Source organism: Bos indicus, chromosome 8 (assembly GCF_029378745.1).
Source record: "Bos indicus isolate NIAB-ARS_2022 breed Sahiwal x Tharparkar chromosome 8, NIAB-ARS_B.indTharparkar_mat_pri_1.0, whole genome shotgun sequence".
In the NCBI taxonomy this organism is placed as follows: Eukaryota; Metazoa; Chordata; class Mammalia; order Artiodactyla; family Bovidae; genus Bos; species Bos indicus.
In genome coordinates this window covers 21,893,086-21,905,711 of record NC_091767.1, presented here as the reverse complement: position 1 = coordinate 21,905,711, position 12,626 = coordinate 21,893,086, and the positions used below count along the sequence as shown (strand labels likewise).

The 12,626-nt window shown below is 36.9% G+C and overlaps 1 protein-coding gene across 1 annotated transcript in view; it reads left to right on the top strand.

Annotated features, from left to right (window-relative positions):
- Positions 1-12,626, top strand: part of LOC139184504 (ras-associated and pleckstrin homology domains-containing protein 1-like) — a 73,865-nt gene that overhangs the window by 40,037 nt on the left and 21,202 nt on the right. Inside the window, exon 5 of the mRNA XM_070794434.1 lies at positions 17-74. The gene's annotated coding sequence lies outside the window, so the exon portion shown is untranslated. The remainder of the gene's footprint in view (positions 1-16; positions 75-12,626) is intronic.

Sequence of the window (12,626 nt, the reverse complement as noted above, 5' to 3'; positions counted from 1 at the left end):
TCTCTTTCTCTTTTAGGTGCCCAGTTTGGTAAGATGTCCTGTGAGAACCTGAAGTGTGAAGGAGCTGAAAGCAGGTCTGGGAAGGATGTGAAAGAATTTCTTGATAAAATTCAGGTTCTAAATTTTGGAAACACAAATATGCTTTCCCCAACTGAGTTTTTAAGGAGTGGAAGAAAGATCTATGCACAGGCAGAATGCCCTAAATTGATTGCAGTATACTCCCATTTCTTAGAATTTCATAATTCTCCAAAAGTATTTATTATACTCAACCTTTTAAAAATACTTAATGGCATACTGCATTGCAGAAGTTGGCCAAATTGTTCTCTTAAAGGCCAAAGAGTAAACTCTTTACCCTTTGTGGGCCAGATACTCAATTTTGCTGTTACAGCACCAAAGCAACCATAAATAATACAGAAATGAATGAGAATGTTTGCATTTCAGTATAGCTTTATCTACAAAAAACAGACAGCAGGACAGATTGGACAGAAGGGTCACAGGTTGCTGACTCCTGGTATAGTGGAGACAGTTCAGGGGGAATCTGAGTATGGCTCTTTCACTCTAACTAGGGGGAGAAGGCAATGGCACCCCACTCCAGTACTCTTGCCTGGAAAATCGCACGGTGGAGGAGCCTGGTAGGCTGCAGTCCATGGGGTCGCTAAGAGTCAGACACGACTGAGTGACTTCATTTTCACTTTTCACTTTCATGCATTGGAGAAGGAAATGGCAACCCACTCCAGTATTCTTGCCTGGAGAATCCCAGGGATGGGGAAGCCTGGTGGGCAGCTGTCTATGGGGTTGCACAGAGTTGGACATGACTGAAGTGACTTAACAGCAGCAGCAGCAGTATTCTTGGGAAAGATAAGCTTTCTTATCTGTAAAATTGGAAAAATAAAACCTACTTCACAGACTATTATGAAGATTAAGCCACGTAGCTAAATAACAGCAAACTGGCACCTAATAACTGCTTAATAAATGGTAACTATAATTATTATCATCACAGTATTATTATTTTAATTTCTCTTAGTTTTTTTTTTTCCCAGTTGTTTCAGCAGTCTAACTAATGTATTTACAGCAAACCAATAAATGCTGTTGAGGGCAGTTGGAACTGTGTTTTGCTTGTTCACCATTGAAAATTCTTCTACTGGAACTGGAATGTTGCTTAAGAGAGTGCTGGTGCTTATTTCATACTTACTGAGCTAATACCATTCTCTCTTAGTTCTAGTTTCTCTGCCTCAAGATCTTTGAAAACAATTGTATAGGAATGGGTGTAGATGTGCTTTTCCCCCTTTATTTTCCCTGTTGGGTAATCATGTATATGTCAATTGACACCAAACAGCTCTCAGCTCTCCTTGTGCTGCAGGCTTCTAGTGGCTGAACTCAGACCAGCCCTGGTGGCTGTGAGTGGGAGAGTCTGGGTGTGTCTGGCTTGGGCTGTGGCACCAAGGGAGGGTGGATATGCCTGTTCTACTTGTGTAACGTGGACGCTAACCAAGTGGCTGCTTCTCTGTGTATTTGCCTTTGTCTTCTCCGTGAAACATCATTGACTGATTTGAGCTGCTGGGCTGGATCCCACATCCTGTACACATGCTGTACTGGCTTTCTCTCTGTGGCATGCAGCCTCATTTCTAGAGGTGAATTTGGCTCATAAAAGTGAGACTCTGGCTTTTTATCTTTGCGAATTTCCCTAGAAGGAGAAAAAGTGGTGATCACAGCTGAGGGTCTTGAGTCATCGCAATACTCAAAGAGAATTTTTTGTCAAAGGAGAAAATTGTACAGTAAGGCAGAAATCATAGAATGGAGCCTGGGATGTTGAATCACCATGAATGTAGGGGCTATATTTAACAGATGACTTTCAGTTCCCATTATTGAAAGGATAATCAATTCTTTTCTGTTTTTTTTCTTGACCTTTTCCCCGTTCTCTCCTTTTTGTTTACCTTTCTTATAATGAAGAGTAAAGACAAATGATAACAAATATGCTATGGGCTGGTATGGAGGCTAGATACACACTTAACATCTGAAGTTGGGTCAAAGTTCACTTTTCTTTTTGAATTAAAATTATAGTGTGCATGGGTTAATTAGATTGAAGGCTTTAAACATTAATAGAGATAAAGCTTGCAAAAGTGACTCCAGAGAAAGTGTCTAAAACAACCTAGTAATACTTAAGGATAATATTAAAAGTTTTCACACACTGTACTTTAAAACAAAATTATTTTTGGTAGGTAATATAATCCAAACACTCAAAAAAATTTTTTATTAAAAATTTACTCTAAATATTTGTAATTTTGAAAGTAAAACATGATAGTGATAAGTAAAGAATGCATAATATTTCATACTTTATTTACATATTTATGCCTTTTTCTGCTTTTGCTTAATCTTTAGAAAAGGTGTTTAAGTTGAATCAAATAACAAAAAAAGTTTTAGCCTAGACTATTTGCTCCTGATTGTTTTCTTTCACTTCTATACACATGGACATGTCTGTATGCTAAGCTACCTCATTCTTTTAACAACACTGTATGAGATATTCTATAATTTATTTACACTCCCTTATTAATGGGTTCTTAGCTTGTTTCCTATTTTACTTAGAAAGGTTTAAACTTGTGTACTCATGCAAAGTTAGAAATCGTATGCTAATTTCATGGGTGGTGTTTTCTTCCATAGCTCCTGGCTTCTTGCATGCCTTTGAGAATAATCTTATGAAAAAAGCCCAAATTGCTTTTAGAAAGATGTTTTATATATATCTATCTATTTCCAGGTCTATGCCACAATTTAACTGCATTAAAGACCCAGCAGTGTAGGTTTAATTCAAACTCCAGCAAAACCTAATACTATGGTTGGACTCTGGTCAGGCAACTTGCCACTAACTCATCTATGGGATGGGATTTAAAGGTGACTCTTACATATTTTCACATGAACATACTGATTTGGCCTTAGTGCCTACTTGCTGTCCCTTTCTCTTGGTAGAGCTCATAAAACTACTTGTGTACATGTCCCTGTCTTCCTCCTTCCTCTAAGGGTAGGGACCATACCTTATCATCTTTGTAGTTTTGAAACTTTTGACCACAGGGCCTGGCCCAGAGTGGTTACTCAAGAAATGTGTGTTAGAGAAATACTTATGGTGGTTTAGTCGCTAAGTCATGCCTGACTCTTGCGACCCTACGGACTGTATGTAGTCTGCCAGGCCTCCATTCCATGAGATTTCCCAGGCAAGAATACTGGAGTGGGTTGCCATTTTCCTTCTCCAGGGGATCTTCCCAACCCAGGAATTGAACCCTGGTCTCCTGCACTGCAGGAGGATTCTTTACCACTTGAGTCACTAGGAAAGCCCCAGGGAAATAATTATACTCAGATAGAAATTCTCATTCAGATTTCCATATCTGAACAGCTTTCAGGTTTTTGGGTGGGATAAAGAAGAAATACGACTTTTTGGTACACACTACACTTTAATGTAGAATTTAAGAGCTGCTACATATAGCTCAGAATCCCCTGTGGCTTTCCAGAATTAACCTCACTTCTATACTGGCCATGTCTCAATGCTTGGTGACTCTTATCCTGGCGTGTTTTGGCAGGAGAGAACTCTTCACCTGGTTTGCCTAATCTACATTGGCTTCTAGTTTCAACAGGAATTGTTTACATGCATTTAATTTTAGCTCCTGGGCTATAACATGTCATTGTTCTTTTTACTTATCCCCTCCCCTGTACTAGAAACAGACGGGCATCTTCAGTTCCTGCTGTTCCCGTTTGGTGTGCTCCCAGGTGGCTTTTAGCTTTGCCTTTGAGATTTCCTGGCAATCCAACATATTTTCCAGTTGTATTTCTTGTGTAAGAAAATATAGACTATGTGATTATAAAGGGGAGTGGAATTTGGGGAACAGTATTTAAATCATTTGGGGAACTCATATCCTGGATTTAAGAAAAATTAAAGTATTTGGATGAACTTATCTAATTGTTCTGTATTCAATTTACAGGATACTACATTCAGTTCTTAATTTTATCTGTTCCTGTCACAATGAATCTAGAAGAAAAAAACATATATTTGGAGCTTAGTTTTAAAAAAGTCATTTTTAGTAGAATTACTTTTATTAATTTTTTCTTATTTAGGGGAAAAAGCATTCCCTAGAAAAATAATAATGAACTTTGGACAAACAATGTTTTCCTAAGTGTAAGTACTCCATGAAAATTGAAAGTACCCAAAACAATCTTGTACAAGTGCTTTGAAAAGTTTCTTGCACAGCTCAATTTCTTTATAGTACTTAATCATATTTCTGAGTGATTTTCTAGAAACAATTTTTTGGGGACAAAAAGCTTAGCAATGTACAAAGAGATAACTTTAGAAGGAAATAGATTTATGATTGTGTACTTCTACACTAGGACAGACATAAAATTGTGTACTTTTTAAAGTACAATTTTCATGTCAATTGTTGAGACAAAGAAATGCAATACACTGTAGGAGGTAATAGTTTGCCACCTAGAGGAGAGATATGAAACAACAGTCCTGCAAACAACTTCAGCAGAATTCATTCCTTAATTATTTACTCATTTAATTATCAAAAAATAAGTATCTACTAGGCTTAATAATGGCACCCCACTCCAGTGCTCTTGCCTGGAAAATCCCATGGACAGAGGAGCCTGGTGGGCTGCAGTCCATGGGGTCGCGAAGAGTCATACACGACTGAGCGACTTCACTTTCGCTTTTCACTTTCATGCATTGGAGAAGGAAATGGCAACCCACTCCAGTGTTCTTGCCTGGAGAATCCCAGGGACGGGGGAGCCCGGTGGGCTGCCATCTATGGGGTCGCACAGGGTTGGACACGACTGAAGCGACTTAGCAGCAGCAGGCTTAATTATTGTGACAGTACATATTTGATAAACTTCTAAACAGTTATGAGCGCAAAGAAACCACAAAGTGCATCTTACTTTAATTGCATGGCTGCTTCTTTTTGAAATCTTATATTTTTAAGACTATAACTCAAATATCTGGACAACCCCAAATATCATATTTGTGATATGTTACTTTTAGCTCTTGGGATATTTTTATTGGTTTTTACTCATCCCACTGTAATATTTACAGTGTAGATATTAGTGGCTTCTCTGTACAAATTAGGAAATGTAGCCTAAGAGAAATTAAATAACAAGTTTAAAGTGTTACAGCTGTTTCATTATAGTGCCAGTGTGACTCCAGAGTGACATCACCCTGCTCGATTCTAGTCCAATCCAGATGCTCACAAACTATCAGATTGTATCTGGGGTGTGGGCAGTGCTTATGGGTTGAAAAGGAGATCATGGCCAGCATTGGAGAAAGCAAGCTGGGAGAAGCTTGATGAAGTCAACCAATTAGTCAGAATATAGATGGTAGGATTGCTCATATATATTGGTCATATATATATATATATATATATATATATATATATATATATATATTCCTTGTTCATTCCAAGTAATCAACTCCTAAATATCCCTGAGTTAGTCCAGTCTAGGCCAAAGTAAATAGAAGGCTGTGACAGTTGGTGTGCATGATCACCCCCTTTGGAGCTGGGTATCTAATATCATTAAAAACCACATCTCATGTAATACAGAGATATACACTTTATAAATGAATAAAACATCAAACTCTTTTGCTGTCTGATTCAATGTTGTTATCATTTCTGTCAAGTAGACAGGCCATGCTGATTATGTAGATGTGGAAACTGAAATACAAGAGGTTCCCTGAATTCAATTCTGGCACCAGATAATCCTTGGTGCTGGAACCAGTCCCTAGGTTTTTGAGGTCAACTCGGCATATTTTCTATGATTTCTCATCGCCTGTAGAACTGGCTTTGCTTTCTCTGACTTTTCTTAGTCACTTCTGTGGTTTTATACCATTCCCTCCTTGTCATTAAATAACTCTCAAGGCAAGGCAGAAATTCTCATGACAACAGAAAACAATGTACTAGAAAGGCTGGCCTTACAAGAGATAAAACAGAGATAAGGAGAAGGCCTGTTGTGAAGTGGTGTCCATTGCTGCAAAGGAGAAAATGGATATATTGGGAGGAAAGGAAAAGAGAGAAAATGAAAACCTCTGAATTAGTTCTGAAGTAGTGAGGAGAAAAAATGTTATTTGTATATCTGAAAACAGGTATCATCTGGAGGAGCTGCATCTAAGGTGAACAAAAGTGTAATTGTAGAAATTGTCTAGCTGTTGAGATTCTACTGGGAACCATTTTTCAAAGTAAAGAAAACTCTGATCAACCTCCAGTTTGTTTATGGAGAGGACTTTGCCCAGCTATACCCAGAAAACTTGAGAATATCACACCAGCACAACCCTGAGACAAATTGTGTTTACCAAGGGGATTTTCTTAAAGAGAAACATTAAGAAACATTAAATAAAATTTGTTTAATTCTGCTGCAGGGACATGTGATGAGTGCATGATGACTTTCTATTGTAGACTGGCAAGACTTAACCTTTCTGCACCTTCTGCTCAGGCAGGAAGGAAAGCGTTTTCTTAGGGTTTTGAACTTACTTCAGTTGAAATCTAACTGAAAAAGGCAGCACCAGAGACTATATCTTACTTATTTTGTATCATTCTCTCTACCTAACAATGGTTTTTTTTTTATGATGATTAATAAAGGGTGCTGTATTTTATTTAGTTATTTATATTTAGAAATAATATCCAGATATTGTTATTCAATAAATTTGAGCGATTTTAATAAAGACATCTGAGGACAATTTACATTCAAAAATTGGTTCAATTTGACTTAAACTCACAGGCTCCAAAGCAACTGTTTTCTGTTTGAAAAAAACTCAAAAATCACTCAGAAGCAATGACCCTGATCCCCATGCTTTTTTTTATGTATGGTTAAAGTTCAAATTTCTCAACATACCATAAACTCAGTGTAGCTGGCCAAATTCCATGGTGGATAATTAGATCTAGCCTAGCAGGGCAGATTTGAGGGAAGAGAGCAGTCACACTGTACTTCTGGTAATCTATGAGCCAAGTTTACTGTGTTTGACATGAGTGGTTGGACTCTCCTCACTTGCTGACTGGACTAGCCCAGCAGGTTCTGCAGGTGAGATCACTGCTTGGCTCTCTCATTGCCAGGCCTGGTAGGCGGAAGAAGACATGAAATAAATGGACTGACTCTGGATTTCAGAAATTCTCTTTCCTATTTCCTCTCCCAAACCCTTTCTTCTGCCAACTGTCTAGGGACTGAAGCACTCATTTACAAATGCATGCATTCATTCATCCAACAAATATTTACTAAGAATCTATAATGTGTCAGGCACTGATCTAGGCTCTAGAAATATAATATATATATGTACATACACATATATATATATATATAAAATCAGACATTTCCTGCCTTTAAGGACTTATAAATTAATAATTGCAATACTCAGTGAAAAATAATAATTCAAGTCTTTTAAAAAGCAGAAAGTGCACAAAGGTATGGCATAGAAGTGTATTTATAGATGGGAACTCATTAAATTTACAGATATGGGAACCTGTTTTTCCGTTCCACTGTGCATTCAGGGTAAGCCCTACCTTTCCTTCTATACTCAGAGGCTGCTGCTGGAAGCACCGCTCTCAAGCTCCACCCACACTGTTTTTGAGTGTCTTCCATATGTTGTCCCACAAGACCCAGTAGTAAGATTAAAGAATTTTACTATGATATTCACTTTGACCTTATCATGTTAAAGAATAGAAAAGAGGTATGATTGAACTTCTCAAAAAGCCCTTATGTTTCAGCAAGAGTCTCTGAAGTCTCTTTTGTTGCATAAGCATATAAGGATTGATGTTAAATGATATGTTTAAACTCCCCTAATCCATTGAATTATAGTATTTATGGTTGGGTAATGTGTTGCCTTTCTTACGACATGTATACATGCTTTGAAAATCTATTTACAATAGAGTTTTTATGCTATTCCTATTAATAGGCTGTCATTGTAATACTATTATAACACTCTTTATATAGGGGTTTTAATTCAGCCTGTTTCTTTCAGTTTTAGCTTCCTCCCTGACCAATTGTGCAGGGCTATCAGGTCTGCATTATGATTATGAAGCCTTAGGTTATTTGTTGGTATAATATCCACATTAATCATTCATTCAACAAAAAATTATTGAATGCTACTATGTACTTAGACTTTTCAAACCAGTCCATCCTAAAGGAAATCAGTCCTGAATATTCATTGGAAGGACTGATGCTGAACCTGAAACTCCAATACTTTGGCCACCTGATGCGAAGAACTGATTCATTTGAAAGGACCCTGATGCTGGGAAAGATTGAAGGCAGGAGGAGAAGGGGAGGACAGAGGATGAGATGGTTGGATGGCATTACCAACAGGATGGACATGAGTTTGAGCAAGCTCCAGGAGCTGGTGATGGACAGGGTGGCCTGGTGAGCTGCAGTCCATGGGGTCGCAAAGAGTCAGACACGACTGAGCGACTGAACTGAACTGAATGTGCTTAGACTTTTCCAATGTTGTGAAGAGTGAGTGGTTAAAAGTTTCCCTACATGTATTAGAAATTTAAGATTTTTTAAACCCATGCATTTTAAACATTGGTAAAGTGAAAAGTAAAGTCGCTCAGTCGTGTCTGATTCTTTGCAACCACATGGACTATACAGTCCATGGAATTTTCTAGGCCAAAATACTGGAGTCAGTAGCCTTTCCCTTCCCCAGGGCATCTTCCCAATCCAGGGACTGAGCCCAGGTCTCCCACATTGCAGCTGAGCCACAAGGGAAACAATGGTAAAGACTGTCTCCTATTCATGGGTTTTCTCAATAGTAAGAAATCCTTGGTGTTGAATAAGGTATGACTCACAGTTTAAGCCCTTTCCACATTCACTGCCTTTTTATTTTTCTCCAGTAAGAGCTATCTGAATAAGCGGAATGGTCTGATCAAAGACATACATACAGAGTTTTAATTATCTTCCAATTTAGGTAGCTTTCAGTCATTGAGCACATATTAATGTACTGACATAGATGAAGACTGAATTTTCCCTCAAGAGGTCTGTAATCTAGGATATGAGAGATTTGTTTCTTTCAAAATGTGACACTCCTTCCTCACTCTTCAGATCGTGAAAGTGCTTGTTTATGCATTGTTTCCCAAACTTCAGTTGTTGCTCATAATTTTCATAATTTTGCTGTATTCACATACCACATACCACCTGTACAATTGTGCTTCTGAAAATACTACTGTTTTTTTACTTAATGAAATTTAATAATAATAATAATAATTGTTAAATCACTAGGTTAATGTGCTAGCTGTACAATTTTCAAATGTACTTTAATATATATCAAGCTAAGTTGCTTCAGTTGTGTCTGACTCTTTGTGACCCCATGGACTGGAGCCCGCCAGGCTCCTCTGTCCATGGGATTCTCCAGGCAGGAATACTGGAGTGGGTTGCCATACTCCCCTCCAGAGTATCTTCCTGACCTAGGGATTGAACCCATGTCTCTTATGCCTCTTGCATTGGCAGGCAGGTTCTTTACCATTAGCACCATCTGGGAAGCCCTAATATGACTTCTAAATTAAGCATGACTTCTAAATTGAATTTTGTGTGTGTGTGTGTGTGTGTATCCCCAAATTTTCTCAAGGGCTTTTAGTACTAGACGTGTCATACCTTGGGAAGCTTTACATGTAGGAATTACCTTTGAAAGTGAGGAATGGCAGAAAAAAATAAAATGCATAAATAATGATAATAACCATAGCAGTAGTAACAAGAGCTATTATTTATTAAAGGTTTCACATGGTCATTTAATTTTATTTTACTTAATCTCTGCAACTCTCACAGCCATGCCTATCACAATGTGAAACAAAAAGGCAGGAAAGAGAGAATAGTGGAAATGAAGCTTCATTTTGCCTAGAGCAGCTGTAGCTAATCATATGCATCATAATATTTTAGTATTTATTCTTTATTTAGATGAGATTTCATACCTGATTATTTTATGAAAATTGGAGTGTGATGGTGGTAGATTAAAACACTTTTAATCAAATATACTTGCTATATTTGTTAGTCAAATGGAATAATAATCACAGAAAAAAGGGTGTTAGTGTCAATTAAACCCATTCTATGAATGCAGGGAGAAATCAGATTAAAACAGTTTTCTTTATATATATATTTTTGCTAATAGTTTTTTGTTTCTCCAGTTGCTCCAGTGAGAATACTTTTGTTGTACTGAACCAAGGCATTTGTTCAAAAACCTCTGCATTCTCTGGTACAGTGCCTAACTTATTAAAGGCAAAATTCTTCTATCTCTCTGCTAAAAAATAGTGAAATAAATATTTTTTATAAACATATTACAAAATATTAAATTTGAAGGAGACCTGAGGAGACTAAGACAATTCCTTCACTTTATGGAAGGAAAAAAAGTTCAAACCTGGCAATAATTAGAAAAAATTTCCCATGTTTGCATAATTGCTATTTCCATTCTCTTATGACATACACATGTTCTATTTGCATACCTGAATTTCTAATATATTGTGAATTCCCAGCACAAACCATCCTTGTTTCTTACCTGAATTTTCAGCAGAATTCCTTGTATTTAGTGGGTCTGAAAGAATTGATTTTTGGTTAGCTAAATTGTATAATATACCCCATAAATCTTGCTTTTTAATTCTTATTTGACATGAGCTTTCTAGATACTTAAACTTCATTCAATTATTATCTTCCTTATAAAAGTGTAAAAGATGTGTATTTGAGAGATACTTTGGTGTGAAATGTACTATAAGAAGTATTGCATTTCCAGAGGTCTGTTTTAACCTGTAAAGTTCAATGCATCTTCTTTTTTAATCCTCAAAACTGCTTTTCTTTTTAAAAAATAGCCTGATGGAATATAACATGCTTCTCCTGTCTCCCTCTTCTTCCTGTGCCCTTTTCACTACCAGTTTTTTTTCTTCTCCTAGTCTTCTTGGCACTTGGAAGACTTTTTCTGCCAGATGAGTCAGTTAGAGTGGAAAATTTTAACCTGCATTTTCTTTATTGGCTGGGAAAAGAGGCTTGAAGGCAAAGATGCTTGAATTTGCTTCATTAGGCTCTTCGTACCACCCTCCTGACCCTCTCCTGAGAATACCACTTTATATTCAAGTTGGAAAACACCAAATCATCTGCCACTGTGCAGAAAAATCACCTGATCTTGAAATCACAAGATCAATACTCAATTTAGAAAGTTTTTTTTTGAAGAATGAGAAAAATGTTATTGATTTACTTGTGTGTGTGCATTTTTCTAATTCCACAAAAAATTTAAGGAGGTTTTACAAACACAAGTAATACTGTAGGATTGAGTGGAAAGGAAAAAATATGTATATTTTTCAAAAAGAGAAAAGGAAAATAGGAGAATTGTTAAGCTGAAAATAAATTGTATTCTAGCACAGAGTAGCTATCAGCTGTCTAGTGTTCATTATAAGTAGAACACAACACTATCTTATCAAAATATGCAGTCTAATATAATATGTACCCACTGTTTTGAATCTGTTTAGATTTGGTAGATGTAGAAATTGAAGCTTGAGCTGGTTGATTATTGAACTCCACACTGCTAATTAGTGGTGGAAACAGGCTTTTGAATCCAAAGCAATCTATGGCTTGCTTTTTGCAGAGGTATTTATTATTAGTAATGGTGATATACCATACTATCTTAGCAAATATACAAATAAATTAGTCGCATTAAATCAGTCAATTTTTTCCGGTAACTGTTAATGCTTAAGAAGTACAATAGGTTGGAGATTCAGTAATTGTTGGGTACTGGTGGTAGTTGTGGTTTTGATGGAGGAAGTAGTAAAATACACAGGTTGTCCCTGCTCTTTCCTGTAGTGCAGGTCAAAAAGTAGATCATTTAAAGACTAATGTTACCCTTGGAGGCTGTATTCTTCACCAAGATATTGGTGTTAAATAAACCATAAGGACTCAGCCATCAAGAATCTGCCTGCAATGCGGGAGCCTGGGGTTTGACCCCTGAATAGGGAAGATCCCTTGGAGAAGGGAATGCAACCCACTCCAGTATTCTTGCCTGGAGAATCCCATGGAGACAGGAGCCTGGCAGGCTACAGTCCATGTGGTCGCAAAGAGTCAGACACAACTCAGCATCTAACACGTTTTCCTTCATATGCTGTAAATGTGAAGATACAACACTAAAAAATTCTACTATGAGGTAAATTGCTCAAAATTGTGGTTAAAGCTCTTTACAATCTCATAAATCACCATGCACATTCATTAAACACTATCTATCTATATATGTATACACACACACAAATATAATACCATACTGCAATATCACAAAATTAGGCCTAAAATTAATTTGTTGGCTATATTAAATACTAAATATTTAATAGTATGCAATTTTGTTTGCACTAGACTTAAGACATAGGAAAAAAAATTGGGACAACCTGAATATTTCAGGTCTCTTGAGAAAGTATTTTGAACAGCTTCTTTACCTCCAGATAAATTTCCCTGTGGCAAATGGAAGCCATCAGAATAATTCCCTACACCTTAAAGCAACTTCAAAGTACTATAATTTGTCTCCTTGACAGCTTACTGAGCTAGATCAGAGTAATGATTCAAGAAAAATGTGCTGACTCTCAATGTCTTAGGCACCATGCTAAGATATTGTGCACATCATTTAAAAATTTTAATAGCAACTCCATAAGATGTTA